A 14,152-nucleotide genomic window follows, 5' to 3' on the forward strand; every position below is an offset into this window, starting at 1 on the left:
AAGCAATTGAATCATTCCTGTTACCTTACCAATTGGATGAGGACCTAAAAATATTACTCCTTGAGCTGATACAATTTACCCTCTACCACAGTTACTTCACCTGGAACAACGAACATTATATGCAACTAGTTGGTACATCCATGGGAAATTGTGCAGCCCCCAGTTACACCAACCTCTTCATGCACCGCCTAGAGTTGGATCACATCCTACACAACACCACCTGGTCTAGTAAAATTAGAACCTTCTGGCGGTACATCGATGACATTTTTTTGATTTGGGCAGGCCCACCTGAAGAGATATCTGCGTTTATTACTCACATCAACAGCATTGATGACCATATACAGTTCACTCACTCTACTAAGTATTCAGAGTTTACCTTTCCTTGATGTACTAGTCTCTCTAGACAAGAATAAAATCGTCACCAAACTGTTCGTGAAACCCACTGACAGAAACAATGCTCTACTGTATACCAGTTGTCACCCTACTCTGTTGAAAAAACACCTGCCATATTCACAATTGATGAGAGCCAAAAGGATATGTTCGGAACCCGATGTATACAAACAGACCGAACAAAGCATTTTGCAGAAATACAGGGAGAGGAAATATCCAGAATTCACTCTACAAGCAGCGAAAGAACGCATTTCTTCAAAGAACAGAAAGAATCTTCTAGCTCCGCGCACTGATTAAGTCAGCAATCAAAGACCTGTATTTGTCTCAAGATACTCGTCTAGGAGTTCGAGCATAAAGAGCATAATCCTGAAGAACTGGCAAATGATACAATATGAACCTGATTTTGGGGGTATTTTTAACCATACTCCACTGTTCGCCTACCAAAGAGCTAGTAACTTGAAGAACTTGTTGGAAGCTCAACCGGCTTCCCCGCAGGCCAACTTTACGGGCACTAGACCTTGCCACAACTGCGGCCACTGCCATAACATTATCAGAGGCAACACCATCAACAGGGCCGTTTCTAGGTGTTTTGCCGCCCTAGGCGAGAATTAAAAAATGCCGCCCCCTCCCATTTACTACCATCACTCTCTCCCCGGTCATCCAAGCTAGAAGAATGAATGCATTAGATATTTTATTTGTATTTCCTTTTGCGGCAATTGGATATTAGCGTGACTAGGGTATGGCATCTTGTGAAAGCAAACAAAACGGACCCACAACCTCCGGCTTTGAAACAAAACAACTGTAATTGGAAAGCAGTGAGCTTCTTACACACCGTGCCTGATGCAGTATTTACAGCTACACACCTGGCTTCTTCCTTAGACTTTCCATAGACTTTGTAATGAAATCAAATGGGATTTGAAATGTGCTTAAAATTCTATGTTAAAATAAAAATCTTTAAAAAAATAGTAAAGCCAAGATTAAGGCAAATTGTGGGATTCCTAACTGTCTGCTAAATGGTACATGTGAATAACATTTTGTGTATGGAATTCTCACTTGTGGATCAGCTGTGACTGGGGCGGTGAGTCAGGAAGGCTACAGCAGAGAACCCCTTCAGCAGGCAGGTTCCTCCTGGCTGCTCTGCTGAATAAGGAAGGGCTCAATGAAGAGAGAGCTGGTACGGCCAGAAGTAAATCAAAACTATTCAGTGTGTGGGCGTGGGTGTGTGTGGGCTTCAGTGTCTGGAAGAGAGTTTATCTATGTGTGGGGGTTTGCACGCATGTTTGTGGGTGTGTCTACATGAATGTGTGCTTAGGTGTCTACAGAGAGGTTGTGTGATTTGCTTAGGTGACTCTGTGGGGAGTCGTGTGTGTTTGGATATCTATGGGGAGTTTGAATGTGTGTGTTTGGATAGGGAGATCATTTGTGTGTCTTTATGTGTCTTTATAGAGAGCTTGTGTATGTGTGCCTGAGTTTCTATATAGCGAGATAATGTGTGTAAGCATGCTTGTATGTGTGTAAGCATGCTTGTATATGTGTAAGCATGCTTGTATGTGTGTAAGCATGCTTGTATGTGTGGAAGGCTGCTTACGTGCATATGTGGGCCGCGAGGGTTGTGGGTACGGGACATTTGTGTGAGAAGGGATGTGTGTATGTGTTGGAGACAGTATGTTTGTGTAGGATTGCTGGCATGTACAATGTGGTGCTTCTGTGTTTGTGTGTGTGGTGCGTGTTTGTGAAGTCTGTTAGGGGTTTATGGTGAAAGAAATACCTTTTTAAAAGATGCCATCGTGGGAGGTATTGCTCGAGGTTGAAGTGGGCAGTTCTCCTGCCAAAAAGAGCTTCAGCGAAAACACTTTAAAACAAGCTATTTTTAATGTAAACTAAACCGGCGGTACCTGCATATATATGAACCCAAAAGTGGGCTAAACGTGCAGATCTTACATGCTGTGCGGCGCGAGGGGCTTCGTTCCTGTGCCGAAAAAAGCACACCTTGCCTTCCTAGAACGACGAGCCCGTCAGAAGCCTGATATTCTGGACTAAATAGAGGGAAAGACCCTCCACCACCCCATTCCCCCCTAACAGCCCCATGCAGCTCGTCTGGATATTTGGCACAGGGCATACATACATTGCAGCAAGAACTGACACAAAATAGTTCTTATAGGAAATTTTGCCTCCCGGGGAGAGGAAATAAGGATGGGACTGTTGGCTTACTTTGTGAGGAAATTTGTGTAGCGCTGCACTGTGAATAGAATCAGGTCTGTGCGCTGAACGAAAGGGTTCGGAATTTTATACATCACCACGTGGGACCATGGGTGTTTCGAAGAAGTTGACGGCTGGGAAAGATAACAATCAAGCAGGACAGTCTGGAACAGAACCAAGGAAGATATGCTTTCTAGACCCAAACTAGTTACGAGGGCAAAACCCCCTCCTTGGGCATAAATCAGGCTGTTTATCTCTCTGTGTGTTGAGGCTTGAAATCACTTTATTTTAGATTCTATCCAATGTACTTCCAGTTCTTTAAAGTTATTTTATGTGAAAATGGCTGTGTTAGAAGCGGATGACTGTCACGTGAACCTTCTTCGTTGATTTTCATGGGGCACTGTACAACCACTGTGCACTTCAATGTGTGGGCACAATCATTCTGCTTGTTGTGTTTTTCAATATCTGTTATTTTGAGCTGTGTTTAGCGTATGTGCATGACTTTTTAAGCCGTGTAGCGTTTTCGTAATTTCTGTGCGCCTTTATCAGTTATGGGGTAGCCAGTGGCTGAAATCTAAATGGTTTGGGGTCGTTGTGTTTGGTTGGCACATTAATTTTCACCTTCTTAATGTATTATTCTATAACAGGTTATTTTTTCTTCTTTCCCTGATTTTGGTCAGTTTTTGGCTTTATTATAGTTAATGTTCACTTTTACTCCCAACTGTTGCTGTTGGTTTTACTTACTCCCAGAGTTACTTTTCATTGAAAGATATTTTAGGCCGGGCCATTACTCAAATATTTGAATACATTACTCAAAAGCATGCATGCAAAGGTGAAGTTTCCACAAAGGGCTCACCTGCAGCTTCATCCTTCGGAGGTCCTGCAACTCCGACCTCAGTACCCAACACTTACTCTTCCCCATGGTCAACGTTGCACACAAGGATAACACTTTACATATTGCATATAAAACTGAATTCTGTTCCCCGCCTAAATGACAGGTTTTCCTATTCCTCAATTCACTGGTGCGTCTGCTTTCAGCATAAGAAGAATGAAAATTCGAGTTGACCCTGCCTATGCTTGTAGACCTGATCTACAAACGAATCCTAAATCGCCGTAGCAGACGCCCGATTTACTGAGCTAACTTACTGAGTACACACTAGCTCCTTTTTCCTGTGTGAATTTTGCCCATATCAAAATAGGACTGTTTCAGTGTTGTATTTGTGCCTTTTAAAAAGTTTGTATGTTTCTATGCGTGTTTTATGACTTTCATTCTATAGTATTTCATGTTCAACTGCATACATGAAACGTTACCGGTCACTGCAAAGCGTGTGTCTTACTGGTGTTGCCTCTAAGCGCTAGGAAAGTATCCTTCACAACAGTGGCGTTAGGAAAATGGAGGGCACCCTTGCAGAATGCAGAGACTTCTATTTCTCATTGATATTCGTTGATTTTGTGCTGAATGGGTCTCTTTTAAGGGTCAGGCTCCCTTCTTGCACACAGGGGTGTGCGCTGCACCCCTGCTGCGCCTCTTGCACGCCGTTGTCAACTGCGCTGTGCAGCTCATTGTAAACAGACTACTGTTGCTAAATTATGCGAGTATGCACTGTCCAGGGCAGTGCTTTAAAGGGGCCGGTACCCTCAGGTATCGAGTATCGGCAGTTCCTTGAAAGGGAGAGTACCAACACTTCTCAGCAGTTTTGCAATACTTTTAAAGGGATAGTACCGGCATTTCTATATTTCAAATACCTAACACTTTTCCATGCTACCGTGGTTATATGTCGTTATTCAGTTTCCGATGACCAGTCAACAGTTTGAGGGCATATACCCTATAAGGCTGTATGGAATGAGAGTAGGCACTGAATAAAAACAGCAACGCCCCAAATTGTCCCACCCACACCCCCACTTGTGAGTTGTGTACCCTGCTCAAAAACAATACAGTAACATATAACCCATCAGATACAGCTCAGTAACTTACACTGGGGACCCTTTGGCAGAAAGATTCCACAAGCGGTCAGCAGGTATATGCCATTTTGGGCTGTGGCCTGCGGGTAAAGTCAGAGTACATGGAGTGGAGAGGCGCCTTCATACAATTCAGTCAAAAATTCACCCAAGTGCCACTGCCCGGAAAGTGCAGCCAGTGACAAGTTTCTATCGTGCACTCATGGGTTGTTCCTGGAGCCGAGGGCTGTCGAAAGCGAAATCAGAAGTTGCATTGCGGCACGCACAGCCCCTGCCTGTTACGCTGAACGTGAAGTCACGTCACGATGTTGAATTGTAGAAGGCGCGCCGCTACCCAAAGCGCTTTCGAGGTTGAAAGCTGTTCAGAGATTCCCAAACACATCTTTTCTGCCACCCCCCACCCTTTTGCCGCCCTAGGCGACCGCCTAGTCTGGCATAATGGTAGAAACGGCCCTGACCATCAACCACCCCACGTCTGGAAGGATAATCAAACTAACAACTAATGCTTCATGTGACTCAATGAACCTGGTATATCTATTTAAATGCCCATGTGGTTTACCCTATGTAGGAAAAACCGAGAGGAAAATCAAAGTCAGTCTCACCGAACACAAGAGCACTATAAGAAACAAGATGCTGAAATCACCTTTAGCTGCACATTTCTCCACACACCATCATAACGTCAGCCAGTTGAGGTTCCTTGTATTGGAGATTGTCCCGATGAGACCGGGCATTGACAATCGGAAAAAATTACTACAACGAGAAATCTTTTGGATAAAGAAACTCAATGCTTGCCAACCAAAAGGTCTTAATGACAGAATGGAGTACAGTTGTTTCCTTTGAACTCTTTCCCTTCCACTTGCACACCTCTAAAACTGTTATTCTACACCCTCCCCACCCTCCCCTTCTCCACACTCTCTATGGTACCACCTAATTTTACTTCTGGACTTTTATCTTTGTCTCATCTTTTGTTCATCTTTTTCAAGTCAGTATTTTTCACTATCCACTTATTTGTTTTCTCTGACACTCTTATTTTCCCCTTGAATATATTCACATCTTTTTGTGTAGGGTCTATCCTTTTGAAAAAATTTGGTTGTGTTTTATTGTGTTCTCCGTTTTAGTTTTGCTTATCCCCTGTTTTTAACCCACTTACTTGCACTATAATATTTGGAAACCCACCGCTCTTTGCGGGTCCTTCTCCTTGCCTTCCTGATTCCGGCGGCCATATTGGGGGTAAGCGGGACGCCATTCCTCGCACGGTCTAGTCGTCACAAGGACGCTAGACCTTCTACAAAAGGTGGCCATGCAAACGCGCAGCGGGCACGCGCAGCGGGTCCACCGCCATTCCACCGGAGTTACGCCAGAGTTCAGCCCGTCTGTGGCTGTCCGGGCCCAGACAGGCTCAGGGCTAGACCCACTGGCACATTTTCCAGAGGTCGGCATCAGGTACACTAGAAATGACCTTATTCTACTATGACCCCCTAAAGATGCGACCTGCAATTACATCCACAAAGGAGAGAAACCTTTTTTAAGTTGTAGGATATGCAGGATGGGCCAGAGAGTAAAGGGAAAAAATGCCTTGCTAATGGCTTTGCTGAATTGTAGGTCCCTTCCTAGTCATTCCATAGAAATTAATTCACTCGTGCAAGATCACGAGTTGGATATTCTGTTTTTAACAGAAACCTGGACCACGTCCTGTTCAGGGCCAGATATGGTGCAAGCACTCCCCCTGGCTATCTAATATACCATTTGGATAGGCCTGTGGGGCAGGGAGGCGGTATTGCCATCCTCTATAGGGACACGTTTGCCTGTAGAGCCCAGGATGGGGGGGTTCGTGACTGTGAGAGCTGTCAATTTTCATTACGGATGTTGTCCACGACCTCGGTATCAGGCCTTCTGGTGTATCGCCCACCGGGGTGTGTGGGCAATTTTGTCAGCTCGCTCATGGAAACTGTTACGCTTTTGGCGTCGTCGACAGCCAATTTTGTGGTACTTGGAGATGTTAATCTCCATTTTGACGATCCAGCAGACGCATTGGCTGTTGACCGGCAGTGCGATTTAAAAGCTTTCGAGATGAGGCTAATTAACTCAGGGGCCACGCACAGTAAGAGCCATTTACTCGACCCAGTCTTTTCTAATATTGACCGCCTTAAAGCCCTGCCCTCCTTGGCTTTGCCTTGGTCAGACCATTTTCTGGTTCCTCTAACTTGGCAGTGTGAACTAATGTACGCAGCCACCCCTAGGATCTATACTGTTGAAAGGGCCTGGTCTAGGCTGCCAGTAGATAGCTGGACCGCTAACCTTGAAGCTACGTGCCCCTGCCCAGTGTTGGATCCAATAATCGCAGATGTGAACCTGGAAAATTGGCTGACCAGCTCCCTGGACGCCATTCTCCCTAAAAAGAGAATGCTGAAGAGGGAGAAGAGAGTGGGCTCAGCCCCTTGGTACACCCAGGAATTGAGAACTCTCAGTAAAGGCTGCAAGAGGTTGGAGCGGATTTGGAGAAAGGATTGGGGGGAGGTAAGCCGGAAAGAGTATCGCGCGGCAATTAGAGGATATAAAGCCGCTCTTCGGGACGCCAAAGCTAAGTTCTTTGAGGAGAGAATTGGCAATTCTGCAAACTCCTCTAGAGAGTCCTTTAAAGTTTTCAGAGATCTTCTGAAAACCCCCGAACCTCCGGTTAACCATGATAGTCCCCGAGAGAAATGTAAGGAACTGGCCAACTATTTCCACATGAAAGTAGAAAATATCTTAAGCTCACTACCTCGACCAGCCCAGGAATTAGATTTGGTAGCCAGCTGTGTGCTGTGGAAATTGAGCTTGAAGCCTTTGGACCAGTGACCACCGACGAAGTTCTTAAGGTGCTAGGGGTCATAAAGAGTGGCTCGCCTAGGGATCCTGTCCCGATGAGAGTTCTGAAACAGGTAGCAACTACCATCGCCGCCCCAGTAACTGATCTCATCAATTCATCTTTTATGCAGGGGGTGGTGCCACCCAGTTGGAAAAAAAGCAGTAGTAAAGGCCCTCCTGAAAAAGCCTGGTCTGGATCCATCTGACCTGGCAAATTTCAGGCCGATTTCCTTGCTTCCCGGGCTTGGTAAGATCGTGGAGAGACTGGTGAACCGTCGACTGTCATATTTCCTGGAGTCTAATGGCTTGTTGCGGGACTCCCAAACGGGATTCAGGCCAGGCCAGGGCACTGACACCACTCTTCTGGCAGTCGTGGAAGAAGCCAGGAGCATTTTGGATTCAGGCGGATCGGTGGCAGTGATCCTCCTGGACCTCTGTGCGGCTTTCGACACCGTGAACCATCAGGTGCTGCTCCAGCGGCTGTCAGATGTAGGCATTACAGGGATGGCCCTGAAGTGGCTCGCGTCTTTCCTTTGCGACCAGACTTATCAAGTCTGGGAAGGTAGTGAACAGTCAGCATCGATCCCCCTCCAGTGTGGTGTGCCCCAGGGCTCCTCCTTGAGCCCTACATTGCTTAATGTTTATATGGCCCCGCTGGAGGGTGTGGTGGCACCATTCGGTATTAAAACTATCAGTTATGCTGACGACACCCAGCTGGTGGTGGCTCTTTCCCAGCTGGTGAATCAACCTGACTTACTTCACTCATGCTTGTCCAAGGTGCACACATGGATGTGCAACTCAGCATTAAAACTGAATGGCTCCAAAACAGAAATGATGCTGTTGGGCCATTCGGTGCTCTCCTTGCCGCCAAGCAGCTGGCCTAGTTGTCTTGGCGATCCCCCTAGCCCCAAAAAGGAGATCAAGAGCCTGGGGGTGTGGCTGGAACAGGACTTATCTTTTAAGACCCATGCCAAAAAAAATGCAGGAGTCTGTTTCGGCCTTCTTCGGTCAGCCCGTAAGGTCCTGCCTCTTCTTCCACCGGTTTCCAGGAAATTACTCATCCAGGGACTAATTGTATCGAGGCTGGATTATAGTAATGCGATTTTTCTGGGCGCTCCGGAAGCAACGCTCAATAAACTCCAGCAGGTGCAAAACGCAGCAGCAAGGCTGCTGATGAACATCCCTAGGAGGCAGTCAGCTAAACCGGCATTAAGAGCACTGCACTGGCTTCCGGTGCGGGAGAGGGTAAAATTTAAATCCCTCTGTACGGCTCACAAAATCCTTCAGGGGAAGGGACCTCCCATCTTGGGGAGTATGGTGCTCCCCTATAAGGCTACCAGAGCCTTGCGCTCGGATCATAAATATCTGTTGCAAACTGTCAGAGTAAAAAGAGCCCGGACGGGTGGGAGAAGATTCTCAGTGAACGCGGCCAATTTGTGGAATGCGCTTCCTTTGAATCTACGTTCTGAGACCTGTACTATGCGGTTCCCGAAACTACTCAAGACCCACCTGTTCCCCGCTTAATGTTTCCTTTCGATTACTAGCCTCCGGAGCCTTGGACAAGCGCTGGGTTGCCCGAGTGTAACCGCGCGCTATACAAAATTCCAAATAATAATAACTCCTACTTTGGTTTACCGAGATGTCAGGGCAACCGAGCACCATGCATTGTATTTTCTGGTTTACCTGTTTATCTAGTCTGATGTTTACCCATCTGTCTATCTACCTCTTCCAAAATGGCCGATCTGCTTATTCCGCCGTTCGTATCTACTGCTTCTTGACACTTTTTATGTACTTAATATTCTACTCCTTAATTAAAAATTTTATTTTAATTGTTTTCCTCTGATGCATTCCCTGTCAACCCACATTGATACAATTTACCCTAGCTTGGTGTGATTGACGGAACCTCCCGAGTCTCTAAAGCCTATTCTCTCTCAATCTGCTTTCTACCCCCATTACGCATCTAACGCACGCCTGATAAACGTTCACCTTTCCCAAGCATGTTTGTTTACTACCGTCTCTTGGACATACTATGCATTTTGAACTGGTAAGACATCTGGCATACGCATGGGGTTTATTTGGGTGCATCTCACTTTGTTCACCCATCAACGTTCTGTATTCAGATTCCTTGATCGCTTAACCCTTTGGACTCACCTCGGCATTTTAGCATTCTTCATTTAATTTTGTTTAACTCGTGCACTCTAACTCTCGGCTCTCTGAACCCCCACCATTTTCTTCATTCTGTGCATAACGTTTAATTTCTTTTAACCCATGTACTTTAAGTCTTGGTATTTCGACACTCCCCCTATTGTCCTGTGCACGTTTTGAACCAGGCTCGTTTGGACATCACATAACTCACTCGAATCGTTTTGATACTCACTATTGTCATTGCACAGATTAGACACTTGTTTGTACCGTGTTTTGTTTCACCTAGTGGGGTCTACCACTTAACCTTTGCAATGTTGCGATTTTCATGTACTGTCCTCTTAGAGTTGGATACACTTCCTGAATTGGTGTAAATTTCCTTCACAGATTAATACTGAGTCCCCTGATGAAGGGACTTTCGTCCCGAAATGCATAGGGATATTGTAAATATAATTGGATGATATGAAGAAACTTTGAAGACCATCACATTCTTCAAGATTGGAGTCGCTATGATTTGAATATGTGACCACTTCAATAAATCATTAAATTGAACTCATTGAAACGTGTTTTCCCGCTGTTTACACGTGCTACTCTTTTGAAGAATTCCACAGGGAGAACATAGTCTCCACAGGAGTGCCATAGGAAGTAGTGTTGGAGTTTCCTACGCTCTTCCTTTATTCAGTTTAATTCCAGAGTCCCCAGAGGCCAGGGGGGACTGTTCCTGTGGCGCCCAAAAACAGATCACTTTCTCGAGTATCAGAACTGCAGACTACTGTGAATAGAGGGTGTGCCGCACACTACACATCTTTGTATGTACAGAGAAAGTTTGCCAGGATGAAGGGCAGAACGTCTGAAACGCGTTGCAAATGAACTGTCGAGTGTTTCTAAAGCGGCAACTATCTACTGGCAGCTTATCTCCAGCAAATACATCCCAAATTGATGCTGATAGAGCGCGCAGTCCACCCGGGTCACTGAGATTACCAATTTCTTACACGCACTGGGCCCTGGCGTGCAAATTTAGATACAACAATGACATTTGGGTGAACCGGGTGATGATTACTTTGTTTCTCCTCCTGCACGCTGCTATGAGCAATTAAAGTTTGGTTTCACACCTCTGCTTACCATGCACCTGACTTACCACAGGCACAATTCTTATGACAGATCTGGAGCTATCAGGGAAATGGTAGACAGGGCCTAGGAACTACAATCTCTTTATACATCAGTACATACTTATCCCCAATTTCTGTAAAATGACCACAGACACCTGAGAATGTTCAAAGCTTTATATAGAAGTTCAAAGAAAATATGACAAGGCAATAAGTGAAATGCAGAATAATGCGTCAATCATCAGTATCAAAACCACTAGGTAACTATGAATTAAAACTAGGACCATTTGAGTATATGGGAAGACTAAAGGTAGGAATTTAGAACAGAACTAGTCACTGCAACTTTATTCTAGGACACAGGACATGGATGGGACCTAGAACATGTACTTAACCTAAGTGCTTTAAACTATTCTTACTAAGTTCACCACAATCATACTAAAGGAAAGGGAAAAATTGGAACATACTAATAAAATATAACAGTTTGGCAATTCTCTAAAGGTGGGGAGAGAAGTGGAACAATTCTAATAAACAATTGCATATAACTTGCTTTTTAAGGTGATAGCGCTATATCACAGGCAAGAGTGCTTTATTAAGAAAAATGGAGAGAGAGGGAGAGAGAGAGAGAGAGACGCAAACCCACAGACTAATAATTACCTAGTTCAGAATGAAGACCAACCCTGGCCACGGGTCAGTTGGAAGGACGGGGACAAGGACCCTCAGAAAAGGAATGCCAAAGTGCGAGCAGGTACAGCTCACGGGCAGTCAGGACAGGATACCCCTCAAGATTAGGTTCAGGACTGGGCTCACCAAGGTACGACCAACACCCACAGCTTCGGAAGCAACGCCTGCGTTACCCCTCTCTGCAAGTAATCCGCCAGTAACCCCGATTGGGTTTTCGAATTTCCCAGCAAAGTGCTTCGCCAGCACTTAGGATTATTTCCACCCCTTAGGAGTTTGTGGAAAGTATGGACAGAGTGCTCCGCAGCACTTTAGATTGAGCACCTATAGAGTTCGTAGGGTCAGTGACAGGTCTGCTACTCGGACAAGTCGGACAATTTTCCTAAGCTAAACTAGGGCAGTTATACTGTTTTGGGGTCCCTCAGACCACCCACTAATGTTGCAAGTGACAGTTTCTCACATTATGATTGGTCAGGAGAGGTGGTGCGGTCATTACCACCTCCTAGAATTCGGCTTTCCCATCATTATAATTCAATTTTGCACACCCGCCCCTTGGGTTCACGTTCCCAGGCATAGGAATACAGAATACAATACAAGTGTACAGCATATAGCAACAGTGTTTCTTGGTTCAAGGTGCAATACTACATCTTCGGGGTGGGTTCTCAGGCGCATCGAGCTTCAGGAGCCAGCTGGCTTGTTTTAGCTTCTGCGCAGTGAGGATTCTCCCAGGTCACATGATAGGGTTCAGAGGAGCCTCAGCATGGCGTCGCTCATGTATGCCCCCAGCCCACAAAGACGCGGTACATGAAAAGTAAGCGAGAACAAATTAATATCACATATAAAATGATCACACTGTATACCATGATGAAATTCTAAACATCCCTTATTTTATAATGACTATAGCATTACTGTTTAGTGCGAAAAGACAGATAGGCTGAAGCAGCGGTAGCAAGCGGAGAGCGTGGTGAGAGACAAGCGGCCATTTTTGCATCAGTGCGCATGAGCAATACAATCCCTCCAGAATGCGAGTGCGTCACATCACATGGGTATGACCGACGCATGCGCAGACTGAATTTCAGCGAAGCAGCCGTTTCTTTAGTGCAAGCTTCGTTAGTATGGGAAAGACATACAAGCAAGCATCCTGGGGACACCCGCGTGCTTGGAGAAACGCTTAATAAATGACGAACAACTGGTTTAGTATGATTATACATTTAGGCAAGGTTTTTGTATGTGAGCAAGGCGCTTTACATGCGAATCCTTGCTCCATCAATCCCCTCTTTGATGATATTTACTATCATCACCACATAAAGGAAACAGATGCCAACTTTTTCTCATTCATCCACATCACTCATTTGGATTTCAACAAACTTATTGTTGAGTTTTCTTTCAGCTTCTCTATGAGAGTGGGGATTTTTCACCTTTTTGTAGATTTCATTCCTTAATTCTTCTAATTCTAGTTCATCAATATTTCTCTTCACCCCCCTCTTATTTACTGTATATTTCTTTTTGCATTTCTGGCATTTGCAGCAAATGAAAATGATCAATACAACTACGCCTATTACAACTATTGCCATCAGTATTTTCCACAAAAGATTTCTACCTAGGTTAGTAAACCAACTACCTATAGAGGAGAGACCTCCAGTCAGTCTCGTCCAGGCACTGTCAACCTCCAATGGTTTGAGTTCTTTTTCCAAATTAGTTATGTTTTTCACATATTGTTTTAATTCGATACTTTTATCAGGAATGTAAGTGCAACAATGTTGCGCTTTCAGCATTCTACAGACTCCGCCCTCTTTTGCTAATAGGGTGTCAAGAGCAAGACGGTTTTGCAAAACCATTGATCTGATCGCAACCATTTCAGTATTGACCATCAGGAATCCAGCAGCAGTGTCCGTTGATAGCCGATCCACTACTGTAGACAATTTGCAGATTCTATGAGTGTTCAGAACTACCCCCATTCCAGGTATCAGTGCACTAAAAATATCACCTATAATTTCACCTACACTTTCACGTTTACTACGCACTAAGCCATTAGTCTCTTCATCGCTTCCAGCTGCGTTATTCACATGGTATATTTTCGGGAAAACAATGCCAAAGTAGCAGCTTCCATACCAGTGATCCGGCAATTTGAAATAAGCCTTGTTCCCACATATATAATATATTCCGGGAAACACAGGTTCTGACCCATTTTTGAAACCCCAACCTCCAATTACTTTGTAATTATGTTCACACTCGCTGGAACCGATGAATACATTGTTATAGTACTCTGTCTTTTCCCTATGGATACAAAGTTTCCCCTTTCGTTCAAAATCCAACAACAAGGCAGGATTAGCTTCGCCTTGCGAGGTGTTATCCATGTGCTCAGCCCACCTAGGGACTCTATCCTTTTCGTCATTTGCTTTCTTCTGAAACTTTTCTCTCCTTCTGTCTGCCATCTTTATGAACATCTTTTCCTGCTCTTGCAGAGAACAGGTCAGATTAGCTTGTCTTGCTTCGTCTAAATCTATGTTGCCTATAGTCAGAAAATATTCTCCCATATAACGGGTCACGTCACTTTTAATATGTACAAGGTTCAGGTGTCCTCTAATAGGAAGCTCAGAAAATACTACGTCAGCATTTGAATAATAGTACTGCAACGTGCTCCTATAAAACAAGCTAGCTAATATACTACAGGAAATTCCATAGGTTAAAGGTAGATGGTGATATGTCACGCCTTCAGCCACTGAAGTTGGTAGCTTCATGCAGACATAACAGTCCTCTATTTCCATAGCTTCTACGTAATGCACTAACAAGTTAGCAAAAACATTTAAATGTGTCCTGTTTCTCATTTT

This window comes from Lissotriton vulgaris, chromosome 1_1, assembly GCF_964263255.1.
Source record: "Lissotriton vulgaris chromosome 1_1, aLisVul1.2, whole genome shotgun sequence".
Taxonomy (NCBI): Eukaryota; Metazoa; Chordata; class Amphibia; order Caudata; family Salamandridae; genus Lissotriton; species Lissotriton vulgaris.